This window comes from Budorcas taxicolor, chromosome 2 (genome assembly GCF_023091745.1).
Source record: "Budorcas taxicolor isolate Tak-1 chromosome 2, Takin1.1, whole genome shotgun sequence".
Lineage (NCBI taxonomy): Eukaryota > Metazoa > Chordata > Mammalia > Artiodactyla > Bovidae > Budorcas > Budorcas taxicolor.
In genome coordinates this window covers 115,908,019-115,923,733 of record NC_068911.1, presented here as the reverse complement: position 1 = coordinate 115,923,733, position 15,715 = coordinate 115,908,019, and positions in this window count along the sequence as shown.

The window sequence follows — 15,715 nt, the reverse complement described above, 5'->3', positions numbered from 1 at the left end:
GCTTGCAGCTCAATGTGGATAGTTTTAAAAGTTGAAAACTTCAGGAGGTGGGGGTGGGGAGCAGTCATACCAGGACTCACACAATATTGTGAGATACAGCTCCAGCAGCAGTGTGAAGGCTAGTGTGCATTGTCAAGGATAGTGCACACTTGGAGGGGACAGAGTTGGCTTGGACAAGACACTGCACTTGAATAGGGAGAGTGCAACCACTGTTGATACTAATGGAGACAACTGACGGGAGCTGTATTGAGCTCTGGGTGGCATGCTGTGACCGTCCTTGCAAACAACTTGGCCTATACCAGCTCCTCTTGCTCTAGTGCTGTTCCCCTTTGGGACAACAGTCCCATTGCTGAGAGGGGAGAGAGAACACACTTAAAGGGAACAGAACCACCTCAGACCCAGACTTCAGGGCTTTTCCTCCAGCATGTTAGGATGTGACTCTGTGCCCAAGAGGGCAGTGACAACCACTAAGCACAGCTCTGGCTCAAACCTGAGAACAGCTCCAGCACCTTCATCTCCAGTCTCATCTCCTACCAAGATGATAGCTGTGAGTCTACCCTGAGTGAACATGTGATCCGTGCTCACTTCAGATCCAGCTCTCCTACCAAAGTCACAGGGCATCTGCAGAGTGTATAGGGACACTCCCATGTCAATATACCTTCAAGACCAGGACAGATAATGTGCTTCACCCAATTTCATAGACACAGAGAGTTTACCAAAATGAGAAGAGAGAAATTTGCTTCCAATGAAAGAACATGAGAGAAAACCCTGGAAAAGAAGGGAAAAAAAAAAAAAAACTAATGGAAGAAATAATTTACCGGATAAAGCATTCATAGTAAGAATGCTGCTTGAAATTGGGAAAAGAACAAATGAACACAGTGAGAAATCTTACAAGGAACCAGAAAATATAAAGAAGAATCAGTCAGAGCTGAAGAATACAATAACTGAAATGAAAAATACACTAGAAGGAAATTAACAGCAGACCAGGTGATACAAAAAAAAAAGCATAAGCACTCTGAAAGATAGAATAATGGAAATTACTCAATCAGAGGAGCAAAAACAAAAACAATTTTTTCAAAAATGAGAAAGGAACCTCTAAGACAATATTAAGCATATGCTATCCACATTATTGAGGTCAAGAAGAAGAAAGAGAAAAAAGGGTTGAAAATATTTGATGAAGTTATGGTTGAAGAATTCTTGAACCTGAAGAGGGAAACAAGTATCTAGGTACAGGAAGCACAGAATTCCAAAAAGAGAAAACCAAAGAGACCAAGACAAACTGTAAGTAAAATGGCAAAAGTTAAAGACAAAGGGGATTGTTAAAGACAAAGAGGATTCTATACAGGATGCTTGGGGCTGGTGCACTGGGATGACCCAGAGGGATGGTATGGGGAGGGAGGTGGGATGGGGGTTCAGGATTGGGAACATGTATACACCCATGGCGGATTCATGTTGATGTATGGCAAAACCAATACAATACTGTAAAAAAATAAAAAATAGAATAAATAAATAAATAAAGGGAATCCTCTAGAGGAAAAGAGTCACATACAAAGGAACTCCCAATAAGGTTTTAAGTTGATTTTTCAGCAGAAATTTTGCATGCCAGGAGGGAGTAGCATGATATATTTAAAGTGCAGAAAGGAGAATAAATACAACCTAGGATACTCTACCCAGCAAGATTATCATTCAGAATTGAAGAAGAGAGAAGCAAAAAGTAAAAGAATTCATCAATACTAAATCAATTCTAAAAGAAGTGGTAAAGGGCCTTCTCTAAGCGAAAAAGATAAAGCTACAAGAAGAATTTATAGAAGAGGAAAAACCGCACTAGAAAAGCCAAATATATAGTAAAGGTTGTGGATCAACTATTTAAATAAGCTATTATGAAGATTAAAAGACAAAAATCATAAAATCAATCATAACTGCAAAGAACTGTTCAGGGATAAATATGATGATGTAAAATATGAATTAAAAAACACAAAATGTGAAAGGGAGTTAAAAATGTAGATCTTCTAAAATGTGTTTGAACTTCTGTAACTATCAGTTTAAAACAAGTAGATATAATTATATGTAACACATATGAATCCCATGGTAACCATAAATAAAAAACCTACAATAGATACAGGAAATCAGAATGAAAGGAACACAAGCATACCACTAAATAAAATAAAATCACAATGGAAGAAATGATAGTAAGAAGAACACAGAATAACAACTTGCAGAAAACAACAAAAAAGTCAAGAAGTATTTATCTAACAATAATCATTTTAAATGTCAACTGACCAAAACTCCAATCAAAAGACATAGGTGATGGACAGACCTAGAGAGTGAAGTAAGGCAGAGTGACCTACAGAGTGAAGGTCACTGATAAGTCAGAAAGAGACAAACATATATAGTATATTAAGGCATATATGTGGAATCTATAAAAATGGTATAAATGACCTTGGTTGCAAATTAGAAATAAACTCACAGACATAGAGAACAAATGAATAGATGCCAAGGGGGAAAGGGGTGGGATGGAAGGAACTGGGAGATTGGGACTGACACATACACACTATCAATACTGTGTATAAAATAGATGACTGATGGGAACATACTGCATGGCACAGGAAACTCTACTTAATGCACCATCGTGTCCTAAATGGGAGGGAGATCCAAAAGGGAGTTGATACATGTATACGTATGGCTGATTCATTCTGCTATGTAGTTGATGCTAAGACGACACTGCAAAGCAACTATAATGCAATACAAACTACTTTAAATTCAAAAAGGAAAAAAAAGATGAGGTGACTGATTAGATTAAAATGACCCATCTATGTGCTGCTTATAAGAGACTTACTTCAGAGCTAATGACACACAAAGATTGAAAGTGAGGGAATGGAAAAACGTATCCCAAGCAAATGAAATGAAAAGAAAGCTGGGGGAACTAGACTTTAAAATAATCTATAACAAAAGACAAAGAAGGGTATTATATAATGATAAACAGATCAATACAAGTGGATGGAACATTTGTAAATATATATCTACTGGTATAGGAACACGTAAAAGCAAATATTAACAGATATAAATGGAGAAATTGACAACATAATACAATAATAGTAGGGAACATTAATACCCAACTTGCATCAATGGACAGATCAATCAGTCAGAAAATCAGTAAGTAAACAGTCATCTTAAATGACACATTAGACCAGACTTAGTAGATATCTATAGGATATTTCATCTGAAAATAGTGGAATACATATTATTTTCAAGTATACATGGAACATTCTCCATGACAGATCACATTCTAGGCCACAAAATAAGTCCCAACAAATTTAAGAGGACAGAAATTATAGGAAGCATTTTTTCTAACCAAAACATATTAAACTACAAATTAACTAGAGGGGGGAAAAATGGGAAAACACAAACATGTGGAGACTAAACAACATGCTATTAAAAAAAACTACTGGGTCAATGAAGAAGTCAAAGAGGAGAACAGAAGATACCTGGAGATGAATAAAAATTAAAACACAACTTTCCAAAATCTACGGCACATAGGAAAAACAATTCTAAGAAGGAAGTTTAGGGCAAACACCTCAAGCAACAAACAAAAAAAACCCTCAAATAAACAACCTAAGTTACATGACATTAAAAGACGCTTGCTCCTTGGAAGAAAAGTTATGACCAACCTAGACAGCATATTAAAAAGCAGAGACATTGCTTTGCCGACTAAGGTCCGTCTAGTCAAGGCTATGGTTTTTCCAGTGGTCATGTATGGATGTGAGAGTTGGACTGTGAAGAAAGCTGAGTGCTGAAGAATCGATGCTTTTGAACTGTGTTGTTGGAGAAGACTCTTGAAAGTTCCTTGGACTGCAAGGAGATCCAACCAGTCCATTCTGAAGGAGATCAGCCCTGGGTGTTCTTTGGAAGGAATGATGCTGAAGCTGAAACTCGCATGGCCACCTCATGCAAAGAGCTGACTCACTGGAAAAGACTCTGATGCTGGGAGGGACTGGGGGCAGGAAGAGAAGGGGATGACCGAGGATGAGATGGCTGGATGGCATCACGGACTCGATGGACGTGAGTCTGAGTGAACTCCAGGAGTTGGTGACGGACTGGGAGGCCTGGCATGCTGCGATTCATGGGGTCACAAAGAGTTGGACACGACTGAGTGACTGAACTGAACTGAAGTTACTTATAAAAAGAGCAAAATCCAAAGACAGCAGAAGGAAGGAGATAATAAGGATCACAGGAAATAAATAAATGGAGACCAAAATAAAAATCAATAGAAAACATCAATGAAACCAAGAGCAGCGTTTTTTTATTTTTTATTTTTTGAAAAGATAAAATTGATAAGTCTTTAGTCAGGCTCACCAAGAAAAAGAGAGCCTAAATAAATAAGAACTGAAACAGGAAGAATTACAACTGACCTCAGAGATACCAAAAAACCATAAGAAAACACTACAGATATTTACATGCCAACAAACTGGACAACCTAGAAGAAATGGATAAATTTCTAAATACAATACAATTTCTAAAACATACAATCTTCCAAGACTGAATCAATCCAAACATACCTGCCTGCCAATGCAAGAGACGCAAGAGACACGTGTTCAATCTTCCTGGGTCAGGAAGATTCCCTGGAGGAGAGCATGGCAACTCACTCCAGTATTCTTGCCTGGAGAATCCCATGGACTGAGGAGCCTGGCAGACTACAGTCCATAGGGTTGCAAAGAGTCGGACATGACTAAAGCGACTTAGCATGCACACATGCTTTGTATATCCTTTATTCAGCTGCTACTGACCTGCTACAAAGACTGAACTACAATATGATATTCATTGTGAACTAAGAACACAGGAATTGAATGGAACCATTCTGTGTATCAAAATTACTTCTCTGAGGCTTTTCATTTTCTGTTAATATTTTACATCTCATTACCCTATTTATACATTGTATCATTTAAAGTACTATGTGCCTGTGTGTCTGTGAGATACAGACACATAAGGGACTAAGGCCCCTAAAGAGTTCCTTAATCCTGTGCCTTCAATACACCTGCTTACTCATGTAAACTTGTCAGTAGCCCCAGTTACTAGACACAGCATTATATGCTAGATACACACACACACACACACACACACACACACACACATATATATATCTCTAGATCTCTGCCCTCAATGAGCTCACAGTCTAGTTGGGAAAGAGACTTTAAATAACTCAGTGAAACAGTAATACTAAAAAAAGATGTAAACAAACTGTCCCAGTGACTCCAAGAACTACTTCTCTTCTGTCTGTAGCTCACTACCTAAGTACTAGAAACAACTTCAGCAGCCACTAGTTCTTTCCCTCTCTTCCCCTCTTCATTTTGTAAACTTCCAAAAATAAATCCAATCCTTTGTGTACCAACAGTCAATGAAAAAAAATTTTCTTGTCTAAAAAGGGCCAGTCATGTAGTCTATGTGGTATCATTTTGGGGGCTCTGGTGTTCCCCTCTTATTCACTCAGCAAAATGAATGAATATTAACTAGGGGTTTAATGTAGAGCATTTTTAGAAAGAAAAAAGAGAGAATGCTGGGCTCTGGAATTTTGATCCTTCCTTTAGAAAGCAACTACTTCAGGAAAGTAGTTTTCTTTGTAACTGACCACAAACAATAGAGTTGATAGCATATAAATGTTTAATGAAATGTTTCAAACTATAATTTGAAACTCACTGGCTATGAAATCAAATTAGTGGACCAAACACCGATGTTTTTAACAAAATAAAATAGCATAAAAGAGAAGCTATCAAGAGCATGATATAGAAGGTACCTCTTAATTAAGTGAAGTGAACTGAAGTCGCTCAGTCATGCCCAACTCTTTGCAACCCCGTGGACTGTAGCCTGCCAGGCTCCTCTGTCCATGGGATTCTCCAGGCAAGAATTGGAGTGGGTTACCATTTCCTTCTCCAGGGGATCTTCCCGACCCAGGGATTGAACCCAGGTCTCCCACATTGGAGGCAGACACTTTAACCTCTGAAGTGCAAATAGTTAGTAAACTATTGACTTTACATTTCCTAATACCATTACATTTCCAGTCCTATTTATTCTCTCATGTTTTCATGCGTCCTTTCTGTTTGTTGTAAAGAACTGATTCTTAGTCTTTTACAAATAAAGTTAGATTAAAAGAGAAGGTCGCCTGCAAAGGGGTCAAGACTAAAAAATACCAACTATGGGAAGTAACAATGATTAATAGTTAAGACTGTGGGCTCAGAAATCAGAATGTTTCAAGGCTCAAATCCCTATTACTTTTATGACCTTGATAGCTGCCAAACTGCTGTGCCTCAGTTTCCTCATTTATAAAATGAGCTGCTATGAGGATTAAATAAGATAACAAGAAGCCTTTAGCACAGTACCTGACATTCAGAAATATCTAGTAAGTGTTAGCCATATTATCATCATCATTATTAGGTAATACCTCTCTAAATACTAAAAACTGACTTTAAGAAGAAATTTGGAAACGCACATGCTTTTATTAAAATATTCTAGTTACACCAGAATTAAAACAGTATTATTAAAAGCCTCAGAAACTAATATCCAAGAAACAACAGTAATCCAGTTGGATGGAACACAATTCATCAGAGGAACAGCAACCATTGTAGGTGGAAAGATACTAAAAACTACTGTGGAGGAATTTGCATTAATTTGGGCAAAGGTCACACAGTCCAGAGGTCAGCAAACTATGGCCTACAGACCACACCTGTTCACTGTTTTGGGGTCACGAGATAAGAATGATTTTTCAGATGGACATTCTCCATTGACCCAATGATAGGGGACACTAACTTTGAACCCTACTGAAGGTAAATATTATCCTATAAAAAAATTATATCCTTCTCATTATTAGACTAAATACAACAAAATATTATATTCAATTACTGTATTTTGATTTCACCAATAAAACTCTGAAATTTATAAAAAATAAAACTCTCAAATTAAATGTCTATATGTTAGACATACAGGAAAGCAACATGACTATATCAACAAATAAAAGAAGGTAAAAGCTCCTGCCCTTATGAAGCTTCTTTCTAATGAGGAAAGAAAAAAGTTACACGGTAGAAAGCAGAGAATGTTCGAGCGAGCAGAGAGCAATTTTAGATGCAGTACTCAGGGGAGGCATGACTGAGAAGGTCATTTTTGGCAGACTTGAAAGGGCGTGCAAGAGTGAGTCATATGGATACTCTGCCTGGAGCACGTGCCTTGAAATGTGTTCCAGACAGAAGGAAGAACAGCACGAAGACCTGATGTAGAAGCACACACGTAGAAGCCTGTCCCCGGAAGAGCAAAGAAGCCAGTGCACGCTGCGAAAAGTAGACAAGGAGAGTAGTCAGAGAGCGAGCAGGAGCCGCAGGCAACGCAGGGCTTCAGTGGCCGTGGTAAGAAACCTCAGCTTTTTTACTTCTAAGTAAGACAGGACCTTGTGCAAAAGAACCCAGTCACCCTCTTACATGACAAGTTCATGAATTTTCACCTTGCTTCTTTTCCTACTGATGTGTTGGATACAAAAAGCTTAGACTATGTCATAAGCATGCTACTGCACTAACAGAAAAGTCAGTTAATGCCTGTAATATTACAAACTGGCAAGAAAAAAAAAATTAAGACCCCATCAGAAAAATGAACAAAAAACTTAATATTTCCAATAAGAAATGAAATCAGTAATTTGTTTTAAAAGCCTAGCTACACTATCACTAAAAGAGATATTCTAATTAAAGATACCTTAATTAGGTAAAGTGTAAATAGTCAGAAAATTATTTTAAATACTTAAATTAGTTAAATATTGTTTAACTATTAAAACAAAATAAAACAAACTGTCATTTATCACTGTCCTCTAGGGAAACTAGTAGTAGTAAAAATTGCTTCAGGTCTACAATCCTGTATCCGAAACCTCTGGTTTCAAAACACTTTCAGAAGTGTTTTGAACTTCAGAATAGTTAAATTATAAAGAGGTGATATTGCACAGCTACCTTAGATTAAGTAACATTCTTGGTTGGGTCTGTCTGTATTAGCCACACTGCTATTAAAATTTCTTTGGAAAACCTTAAGAATGTTCACTCTAAGGACTTCATTGGTGTCCAGTGATTAGGAACTCGCCTTCCAATGCAGGTTCAATCCCTGGTCAAGGAACTAATATCCCACATGCCACAGGGTGGGCATCTGGGCCCACGCCCCACAACTAGAGAGAAGCCTGCATGCTGCAACTAAAGAGGCTGACACACCACAATGAGAGCTCACGAGCCACAACTAAGACCCGTCACAGTGAAATAAATATTTTTTTAAAAGAGAATGTTCACTCTATAGGGAATAATGTGTAACAACCTAACATCGGTACAGGTCAAGTATGACTGCCAAATTAATTACAAAAACTTCTGTAGTTCAAAAACCATAAAAATAACCAGATGCAAGGTGGGTCACAATATCAGATCACTTGGGGGAACTTTTACAAATCAAAAAACCCTTTCCACTGAAGATTCCCCATTTCCCTATTAGATTGTGTAGTAAGTCACTAGGACTGACACAAGTATGGATTGGGCATACTATGCAATTTGGAAATTCTTGAAGTTTGTGAAATATTTTATAATTCACAAGAAGTATCTTGAAAACTGAAAAAAAAAAAAAGAAAAAAGAATACCAACTTATTTTAAAGACTGAAATTTCCCAAATATTAATCTCCTTGGAAAATTCTATTCACTTGAAGAGTGAAAACTGAAAGTGAAAATGTTAGCCACTCAGTTGTGTCTGACTCTTTGCAACCCCATGGACTATGTAGCCCACCAGGACGATGTCGCTCCTTTGTCCATGGAATTCTCCAGGCAAGAATACTAGAGAGGATGGACACTCCCTTCTCCAGGGGATCTTCCCAACCCAAGGATCAAACTTCAGTCTCCACACTGCAGGCAGATTCTTTACCGTCTGAGCCACCAGTAGTCTATATTAATGAGCACATATCACATTCAAGGCATTATAAGTACCATGTAATACCAGTAGAGAGGCTTAAATAGGTGGACAAGGGGCTGACTATGGGTTTAGATTTTACTTTACAAGCAGATGAAAAGGAAATAACAAAATTCTGAGCAGAAGTATCAAGTGGTCAGATGTGCATGTCAGATCACTCTGGTAGTAATAAAGAGGATGGATTAAACGGGCAACACCAATGGCGGAATGCACCTTAAGTAGACCATTATAAAAGTCCAGATAAGATACAATGACCTTTCCAAAAAAAATCACCCATAAGCTGTGCCCAAGCATCATCCTGCCAAGTGGTGATAGGGCTACAAGACAGCACCATGAGGGCAGAAAGAGAAACTGAACAGTGATGACAGGCAATCCAGACAGGCGATAAGAAAATGATATCCATTTTAGAGTGCCAGGCAATAGGCAGTGACCCAGGGAAGCGGAGCCCAAGCTGTAGAGAGCAGATAAGCAGGTGGTACCCCAGCCGTCAGAAACACGCATTAGGGAAACATGTCTTATTTCATGGTTCTTAAGAAAAGGCTTACAGCACAGTACGGAGCTCCAGTTATAATACTGGAGTTCATGAATTCAAAAACAGGAGACAGAAAATAGGACAGCAGCAGAAAAGACACAGGTTCAGTACTCAAATTAACCTACTTTCAAAACCTAAATCCATTATTTCTAGCTGTGAAGGTCTAGACAACTCAGCTTTTTGAGCCTCAGCTTCTCTATCTATAAAAAGCAGATAACACTACCCATTGCACAGGGTTGGTAGGAGAACGAAACGTGACCTCATACATTAAAACATCTGGTAGAGTTCAAGGAATATTAGTTTTATCCTTTTCTTCTTATAAAAAGATAAGTTACTGAGTTGTTTCATCTAAGCTACAGAAATAAGAGTCTTTTGCTTGGCCACAAGGTCTGAAAGCTTACCCAAAGGGGCACTGTGCTCTGCTTAGCTGTTCATTCGTGTCCAACTCTGCAATCCCAAGGACTGGAGCCCTCCAGGCTCCTCTGTCCCTGGGGATTCTCCAGGAAAGAACATTGGAGTGAGTTGCCATGTCCTCCTCCAGGGGATCTTCCCAACTCAGCGCCTGAACCCAGGTCTCCCAAAATGCAGATGGATTCTTTACCATCTGAGCCACCAGGGAAGCCCAAGAATACTGGATTGGGTAGTCGATCCCTTCTCCCGGGGATCTTCCAAAGCCAGGAATCGAGCTGTGGTCTCCTGTACTGCAGGCTGATTCATTACCAGCTGAGCTACCAAGGAAGCCCAAGGAGGCATTAGAGGACTTCAGGTAAAGAAAGTAAGGCTGGTCACTGATGCAAAATGCCTCACAGGAGCTCCAGTCCATACTGAGGTGAAAGTAAATGAGTTACACAAGTAAAAGAATCTAAAAAACTAGAGTAGAGTGTAAGTTTAAATAATTAGGATCAGCTAGCCTAAGAGTATACCCACACAATAGAACATGTCACTGTATTTAAATAAGGAAGGAAAAACGTGGGAAGCTCTCTGAATACTGAGTCAAAGGCTCTCCAAGGTATGTTTTAAATGAAAGAATTACTATATAAAACATTAATGTAGTGGGTTACCATCTACATACAAAGATAGGGGAAAACAATAATTTATATTATTTTATTTCTCTTGGCATAAATACTGGTAAAATATACAAAAACAAAAGTGGTTACCTATAGAGAGCAGGGATGGGAGAGACAGAGATAAGAGTAGTATTGAGACTTCTAATTATATGCTTTTTTATATTATTTTGAAATTTGAATGAAGTAGCCATACTTAACAATTATCTAACAAAAGGGCAATACACATATTTAATTAATAGCAAAAGTAACAATGACCCCTGAGCAACTCCAGAACTCACTGTAAGATGGCAATCATTTGAAATGGGTGTAGGGAGTTGGCTCAGTTGTCTACCAAAGTTCATTCAGGACATTTTTTTGATAGCAGCTGTTGCTATGTAGTTTCTCTTACCTACTTTCAAATAATTACTACAGTTTCTTTCTCTTAATCCCCCCAAAATATTAAGGTGCATGTAATCTTAAAAAAAAAAAAGATATTTTTTCAGGAATTCCACGGCGTCCAGTGGTTAGGATTTGGCGTTTTCACTGCCAGGACCTGGGTTTGATCCCTGACTGGAGAACTAAGATCCTGCAAGACAAGTGGCACAGCCAAAAAATAAGATATTTTTCTTGATTCTGTTCCCTATTCCTCTCTGACCTAAGAGATCTTCCTTCTTTCCCTTATGACCAAATTTCTTAGTGTCATCTAGTCTACATTCACTGCTATGTCTAGTTTCCTCTATTTACTCTCATCACATCCTTCTACTGTAACTCTTCTGCTACAATGAATCTCAAACTTTACTATACCTTAGAATAACTGTAGCAGCAGCAGCAGCAGCACAGCATTTAAGCAGGTTTCCTGGTGGTAACCTCCACATTCTTCACCTACCCTTTAAAAACTCTACGCAGTCTGAAAAGAAACCTGCAGAATTGATATTTTTATTCAGTAGCTCACTTGATTCTGGTACAGGTGGTCTGCCTAAACACCTGAAAACCAATTAGCTAAGGTCATAATATGCTATTGTTTAGTCACTAAGTCATGTACAATTATTTTGCAACCCCATGGATTGTAGCACAATAAGCTCTTGCGTCCATGGGATTTCCCAGGCAAGAATACTAGAGTAGATTGCCATTTCCTTCTTTTTCAACCCAGGGATTAAACTTGCATCTCCTGCACTGGGAGGTGGGTTCTTTACCACTGAGTCACCAGTCATCAGGATCATAACAACCTTCCCTCAAATTCAAAGCACTTTGCATTTCATCTCTCTCTCTGTAGAATCTGACACCTTACACTAACTTCTTTCATCACCTTCCCCCACACAATTGGACTCTCCCCTCTTTGCTGAGAGCCCTTATCCTTTACATGATGCTGGAGGGGCCCTCACAGTGGCCTTTGTCCTAACTTTACACACACTTCATAAGTAGTACAAGTCACATCCACTGCTTCAACTACCATCTGTATAACACTAAATTCTGACACCTTGATTTCCCAAGAATTTTCAGGAAGTTGGAGGTTACGCAGTCAGTACAGGAGGAAGAAGATGCTTCAACATCATGCACATCTGAATCCAAAGTATCTGTTATTTACATGGTAATACATCCACAGTCACACATCTTTCTGAATTTCATCATTGTTATCCTAGGGGTTAACACCTTTAAAACTAGGGATAACACCTTTCTGACAATTTTTGTTTGGATTAAATAAGGAAAATAAAAAGATTAAATGAGAATTCTCCTTCCCTTAGCTCAGACTTGACAGCATGCCCTGTGGACCCCATGCCACGGGGCTGAGGTAGAGGGCAGGAAACAACTAACCTGGGGCAGAGGGACTGGCACCTACAAGAGGGCTGAGCAAATAAGTAAGTGTACTAAGGATAATGGAGCCAATCTCTCACTGCTGAAGACGAGACTTAAAAATACAGAAAAGGGACAACTGGAAAGAACTCTCGAGTGTTGGACTGGAAATCGATTATCAGTGTGAACTTTTGAGTATCACTTCAGTTGCTCAGCCGTGTCCAACTCTTTGTGACCCCATGGACTGCAGCATGCCAGGCCTCCCTGTCCATCACCAACTCCTGGAGCTTGCTCAAACTCACGTCCATTGAGTCAGTGATGCCATCCAATCATCTCATCCTCTGTCGTCCCCTTCTCCAGACTTCAGTCTGTCCCAGCATCAGGGTTTTTTCAAATCAGTCAGTTCTTCTTTTAAATATATATACATAGTTAGATGAAGAAAGAGATTCAAATGTGTATACAAATACGTATATGTATATTCAAATGCATATATATATATATATATGTATGTATTTCCCAGCTCTGTCTGCTCAAAATTCTCCAAGCCAGCCTTCAACAGTATGTGGACCAAGAACCTCCTGATGTTCAAGCTGGACTTAGAAAAGGCAGAGGAACCAGAGATCAAATTTCCAACATCCGTTGGATCACAGAAAAAGCAAGAGAATGCCAGAAAAACATGTATTTTTGCCTCACTGACTATTCTAAAGCCTCTGTGTGGATCATAAAAAACTGTAGAAAATTCTTAAAGAGGTGGGAATAACAGACCACCTTACTTGCCTCCTGAGAAATCTGTATGCAGGTCAGGAAGCAACAGTTAGAACTGGACATGAAACAATGGACTGGTTCCAAATTGGGAAAGGAGTACATCAAGGGTGTATACTGTCACCCTGCTTATTTAACTTATATGCAGAGTACATCATACAAAATACCGGGCTGGATGAAGCATAAGGTGGAATCAAGACTGCCAGGAGAAATATCAATAACCTCAGATATGCAGCAGAGAAGGCAATGGCACCCCACTCCAGTACTCTTGCCTGGAAAATCCTATGGATGGAGGAACCTGGTGGGCTGCAGTCCATGGGGTCGCCAAGAGTCGGACACGACTGAGCAACTTCACTTTCACTTTTCACTTTCATGCATTGGAGAAGGAAATGGCAACCCACTCCAGTGTTCTTGCCTGGAGAATCCCAGGGACAGGGGAGCCTGGTGGGCTGCCGTCTATGGGGTCACATAGAGTCGGACACGACTGAAGCGACTTAGCAGCAGCAGCAGATATGCAGATGACATCACCCTTATGGCAGAAAGCAAAGAGAAACTAAAGAGCCTCTGGATGAAAGTGAAAGAGGAGAGTGAAAAAGCTGGCTTAAAACTCAACATTCAGAAAACGACGATCATGGCATCCAGTTCCATCACTTCATGGAAAATAGATGGGGTAACAGTGGAAACAATGACAGCCTTTATTTTCTTGGGGCTCCAAAATCACTGCAGATGGTGACTGCAGCCATGAAATTAAAAGATGCTTGCTTCTTGCAAGAAAAGCTATAATAAACCTAGATAACATATTAAAAAGCAGAGACATTACTTTGCCAATTCAGGTCCATATAGTCAAGGCTATGGTTTTTCCAGTAGTATGTATGGATGGTGAGAGTTGGACCATAAAGAAAGCTGAGCACCAAAGAATTGATGCTTTTGAGCTGTGGTGTTGGAGAGGACCCTTGAGAGTCCCTCGGACTGAAAGGAGATCAAACCAGTCAATCCTAAAGGAAATCAGTCCTGAATATTCACTGAAAGAACCACTGCTAAAGCTGAAGCTCCAATACTTTGGCCACCTGATGAGAAGAACTGATTCACCAGAAAAGACCCTGATGCTGGGACAGACTGAAGTCTGGAGAAGGGGACGACAGAGGATGAGATAGGTGGATGGCATCACCAACTCAAGGGACATAAGTATGAGCAAGCTCCGGGAGTTGATGATGGACAGGGAAGCCTGGCGTGCTGCAGTCCATGGGGTCACAAACAGTCAGACACAACTGAGCAACTGAACTGACAACTGATTTACAATGTAGTTTAAGTTTCAAGTGTACAGTACAGTGATTCAGTTTTATATGTGTGTGTGTGTGTGTTAGTCACTCAGTTGTGTCTGACTCTTTGTGACCCCATGAACTGTAGCTTGCTAAGCTCCTCTGTCCATAGAATTCTCCAGGCAAGAACACGGAAGTGGGTAAACATTTCCTTCTCCAGGGGATCTTCCCGACCCAGGGATCAAACCCGGGTCTCCTGCATTGCAGGACAATTCTTTACTCTGTGAGCCACCAGGGAAGTCCCTTTATTCTTTTTCAGATTCTTTTCGCTTACAGGTTATTACATATTATTGAGTATAGTTCCCTGTGCTATACAGTAGGTCCATGTTAGTTACCTACTTTATACATAGTAGTTTATACAAAAGGGTTTTTCTAGTGGCTCAGTCGGTAAAGAACTGACTGCAACGCAGGAGACCCAAGTTCAATCCCTGGGTGGGGAAGATCCCCTGGAGAAGGGAATGGCAACCCACTCCACCAGCGTTTCAGAGAATAGCAAGGACAGATAGGACCTTCTTAAATGAATAATGCAAGGTTATAGAGGAAAACAACAGAATGGGAAAGACTATATAGAGATTTCTTCAAGGAAACTGGAGATATCAAACGAACATTTCATGCAAACACGGCCACAATAAATGACAGAAATGGTAAGGACCTAACTGAAGTAGAAGAAATTAAGAAGAGGTGGCAAGAATACACAGAAGAACCATACAAAAAGGTTTTAACAACCTGGATAACCACAATGGTGTGGTCATTCATCTAGGGCCAGATATCCTTGAGTGTGAAGTCAACTAGGCCTTAGGAAACATTACTATGAACAAAGATAATGGAGGTGATGGAATTCCAGCTGAGCCATTTAAAATCCTAAAAGATGATGCTGCTGAAGTGCTGCACTCAATACGTCAACAAATTTGGAAAATACAACAGTGGCCACAGAACTGAAAAAGGTCAGTTTTCATTCCAATCCCAAAGGGCAATGCCAAAGAATGTTCAAACTACTGTACAACTGCACTCATTCCACATGGTAGCAAGGTTGTGCTCAAAATCCTTCAAGCTGGCATCAGCAATACATGAACCGAGAACTTCCAGATATACAAGCTGGGTATACAAGCTGGATTTCGAACAGGCACAGGAACCAGAGATCAAATTGCCAACATTCACTGGATTATGAAGAAAGAAAGGTAATTTGAGAAAAACATCTAGTTCTGCTTCATTGACTGCTAAAGCCTTTGACTGTGTGGATTACAACAAACTGTGGAAAATTTTTAAAGAGATGGGAATACAAGACCACCTTACCTGTCTCC